Consider the following 4,472-nt stretch of genomic DNA (forward strand, 5'->3'; position numbering starts at 1 on the left):
TTTGTACTCTGCGTTCTTACAGTCACGTGAGACACTTTCATAAATTTTATATTTGCAAGTGTTCCCTGTTGGTTCTGTTTCTCTAGAGAACCCTAACTAATACAAGGTTGTACGCTCTTTGGCAGTCACATTTAGTTCAGAGTAGCAAATGTTCTTTCTAGCCTTTGAGAGGCTGTGCTCTGTATATATAACCTGGTATCTCCCTGGACTTTCAGTACCTGTGTGACACCTAAGCCTCAGAGTGGGAGTTCTGCAGCTCTGAAAGTCAGCATTGCCACATACAACACCATTAAAGAAACAAACAGAAAGAAGAGACCAGGCTTCAATTAGAGATAAGAATGAAATCGATCAGGTCGGGACTAGGGTGAATCAGAATACAGGGGAAGGAGGACATTGTATTTTAGAACTTCACCTACTGCATAAGACCAAAGGAAGAGAGGCTTATTTTGTTCCAAACCTAAATTTTCTGTAGCCCATAATCTAACTCAACCTGCCTGGATAGATCATTCAAACAACCCGAACGCATGGAGCCCAGAATGGGAGTGAGGGCTTGTGATTCCATATGGCTTAAGGTAATGCCCAGATACATCCCAGAGTATGTTGGGCAGATAATTCAAAGTCCCTTGAGGGAAGGGATTTAAAACATGGAACTATTAAATTTTACCCCCGGGGAGACCCCTGATACCGTGTCAAATATTAGGGACTCCCAAGTCAATAGGCCAAGCCCTTGATCTTGAGGCTTGCTCTTGTGAAGCTTATTTATGTACTGGAGAAACTAGTCCTACCTATAGTTATGCCTAAGAGTTACTTCCAGAAAACCTCTTTTGTCGCTCAGATGTGGCCTCTCTCCTTCCAAGCCCAACTTTGCAAGTAAAATCATTTCCCTCCCCCCTAGGTGGGACATGACATCGGGGTGAAAATCCCCCTAAGGGCACGGGAATGACTCCCAGGGATCAGCCTGGCTTGGCACTGTGGAATCGACAATACTTTCCTGACCAAAAGGGAGAAAATAACTTTAATAAAATCAGGTATCAGTGGCTGATACCTCTCAAATAGAGTCAAGAGGTATTCTGGAGGGCTTTTCTTATGCAAGCTTCAGCTAGATATTGCTAATTATCAGGGTTTGCTAAACCCCAACCAAAACCACTCCTGCCAACATTAAAGAACTCCCAGGGCCTTGTCTGAGATTCCATGAAAGTTCCATGGAACCAAAAAAGATGACCAGAGAGGACTGGAGAAAGAAGAAAGAACTAGAAGGACAGTGGAAGCTGGGTATGCTCCTGCAGAAGTCAGTGAAGGAGAAGACTTCACCCTCATCTTCCCAAGCACACTTCTTCAGTGCCAGGGCACACGAATCCAAAAAAAGACCTACATTAAAGCACCAGAAATCACAACCAGATTCAGGAGGTTCGTAAAGAAGAATTCCATAACTACCAAGTTCAGCAAGGGGGCATGTGAAAATCATGGGGCCATGATGCATGAAAAGAAAGCCTGCTTGGAGAGACCTACGTGAGTCGGAACAAAGTTTACAGGTACTAATCTAGCTCTGGATGAACAGGTCCGGTCTCAGCTGATGTTTGACTATGATGGTAAGAGGGGAAATGTGGAATGGCTAAAAACCAGAAGAACACAGGAAAATTGTAGAAGAATATTCTGAAGTTGACCTGGGAAAACCAACACTGAAAGCACAGAAACTCCAAGAAGAATTAGCCACAGGAAAATCAGTAGAACAGGCTAATTCCCAGGGGGGAGGTGCCTGACCCTCAGGTGGAGAGAGACTGCAGTAGTGAGGGTGGGATGAAGCCAGGTGCAGGTGGCACTTGTGTGCCTGGGTAGAATTTTGACTCTAAGAGGTGGATCACAAGGATTCAAGGAGGTACTGCAAAATATTTGCAAGATTTAGATCCAAATTCTGCTTATTGTGACCCAGAAACTACAACAATGAGAAAGAACCCTTATGCAAAGCAGGAAAGAATCCAGGTGAGGTGAGTCATGTGGGAGATGACTTCGTTGGACACAGGAGATGCCATTTCCATGGCTCGGCCTCAGTGGTTTGCTTGGGGAGCCTCTGACAAGGTCTCTGAAGTGCCTCTGCAGGCAGCTGCTCGTCACTAGAGTTGATGCATAAGTCATTCCTCTTGAAAAAAAGAAGATTTCAAAGACTAGTGGCAGGAAACATCCTGGAAAGTGTGGGGCCCAGCGCCACCCAGATGCCCCCACCTCCAGGTCAGACAACAAGGGCGATCCCGAGAGCGGAGCGGTTATCCAAGGTCAGGAGCGGTTTGTCCGCTCTACGTACGAGGAGATGTGAAGGTCAGCAATCATGGGCATGACTGGGGCTCTTTCTGGAAGGAAGGCCGATGGGGATATGGTTGCTGTCAGGCTTTTGTCAAGTACTCCTATTGGGAAAGAGATGGCTAATGCAGAGGGCTGTACCGCAAACCATGGAACCAGAGAAGATCCTTGAGGAGACAGCAACCCTCATGGGGATGCATCAGGTAGAGTCAAAAGAGAAGAAGAAGCATGGAAAGAGCAGTTCAGGTAGTGAGCATGAAGGAAAGAAAACTCAGCGAGGCACTGAACGGGAGGAGGGCTGCCTTCTTCCCACAGCCTGACGAGAGGACGTGCTTGAAACAGCAGACATCACCTGGGACCACGGAAGAAGGGATGGAAACCCAAAGAAGCCCATAGAATGAAACGCCAGAGGCCAGACCTCTTTCCTTGGCCCATAGGGACTGGTCATAGAAGTACATCCAAGAAAGAAACAATCCTTACGTCCCTTGTAGCTTCAAAGCCCTTATCTGCTCTCTGCACTGCCTGATTTTAATAAAGCGTCCGCACGTCTCCCAGTAAGTGTACTCCTTTCCACACTGAAGAAAAACACAGGCGGCACACTAATTGGGAATTAAACTTTTACATTATACCAGTGATATGGAAAGAGACCTTGGGTCTTTCCCTTCAGTGTCTTCTACTCAACAGTTCTTAAGGCTCAAACTTAAGTTCCTCAATTTTTGTGGCACTTTAGTATTAGCACAAGAACATTTTTAAGACAGTTAGTTACTTTTTCTCAAAAGAGGGGCTTCATTTTTTTTTAGTTGCAAGTAACCCCATACTTTCAGTTACTTTATGACTATTTGTCTTTGCCCTAAAGGTTTTCCTTAGGATCAGAACTTTAAAATATTATTCTACCTTGGCCTGTTCATCCTCGAGAGGAAAATCTAAATAACGTGTGAATCACTTCTTCTCCATTGACAATTTGAGTAGCCTTAATTTGTTTTTACTTATTTGTAAAAGTTTGATTTTTCATGCATTTCCTGCACCTTACATGTAGAACTAGATGCATTGGCCTTTGAATGGAAAATACCTTTTTCTTCATCCTTGAGTCAGTGTTAACTGATCAGCCCTCTGCCTTCTGCCATTTTGGACATGAGTCCTTGAGTACAGAATTTCTTCATTGTAATACTGGCTGGTTTTCGTTTTTTTTTTAATCACATGGGCAGGCACCGGGAATCGAACCTGGGTCTCTGACATGGCAGGCGAGAACTCTGCCACTGAGCCACCGTGGCCTGCCCACTAGTTGTTGCTTGTTCTAGTTTGCTAGCTGCCAGAATGCAATATACCAGAAACGGAATGGCCTTTAAAAGGGGGGATTTAATGAGTTGCTGGTTTACAGTTCTAAGGCCAAGAAAATGTCCCAATTAAAGCAAGTCTATAGAAATGTCCAATCTAAGGCATCCAGGTAAAGATACCTTGGTTCAAGAAGGCCGATGAAGTTCAGGGTTTCTCTCTCAGCTGGAAGAGCACATGGCGAACACGGCGTCATCTGCTAGCTTCCTCTCCTGGCTTCCTGTTTCATGAAACTCCCTGGGAGGCATTTTCCTTCATCTCCAAAGGTCGCTGGCTGGTGGACTCTCTGCTTCGTAGTGTTGCTCTCTCTGAAATCTCTCATTCTCCAAAATATTTCCTCTTTTATAGGACTCCAATAAACCAATCAAGACCCACCCAAATGGGTGGGGACATGTCATTACCTAATCCTGTTTAACAACCACTAAATCACATCATCCAGGGAGATGATCTGATTACAGTTTCAAACATACAGTATTGAATAGGGGTTATTCTACTTTTATGAAATGGGATTTATATTAAAACATGGCTTTTCTTAGGGGGCATATTTCCTTTCAAACCAGCACATTGCTTTAATTATGATTATCTTTATGGAACAATCATGATTATTAAATTAGATAGAGAGACTACAGAAAATCCATTGTACCTAATCTTTCTAGCCAGCAGGTGTCACTTTACGTGTAAAATTTGTAAAAGCAAAACCTGAAGTTGAACGTGTCTTCAAAGAACTGTAAGGGTAGCTTGTAAGGATGGCGGTTACTGAGATTGTTGAGCCTCTGCTAAAAGCAGAGCGTATTGGCAGTAAGAGTGGGGTCAGTAAAAACAGTCTGTTAAAACCCCTGGCACAA

The 4,472-nt window shown here is 44.2% G+C and overlaps 1 pseudogene; it reads left to right on the forward strand.

Annotated features, from left to right (window-relative positions):
* Positions 1-817: 817 nt before the first annotated feature.
* On the forward strand, positions 818-2,881 carry LOC143664880 (pre-mRNA-splicing factor SLU7 pseudogene; annotated as a pseudogene).
* The last annotated feature ends 1,591 nt before the right edge of the window (positions 2,882-4,472 follow it).

This window comes from Tamandua tetradactyla, chromosome 2 (genome assembly GCF_023851605.1).
Source record: "Tamandua tetradactyla isolate mTamTet1 chromosome 2, mTamTet1.pri, whole genome shotgun sequence".
NCBI lineage: Eukaryota > Metazoa > Chordata > Mammalia > Pilosa > Myrmecophagidae > Tamandua > Tamandua tetradactyla.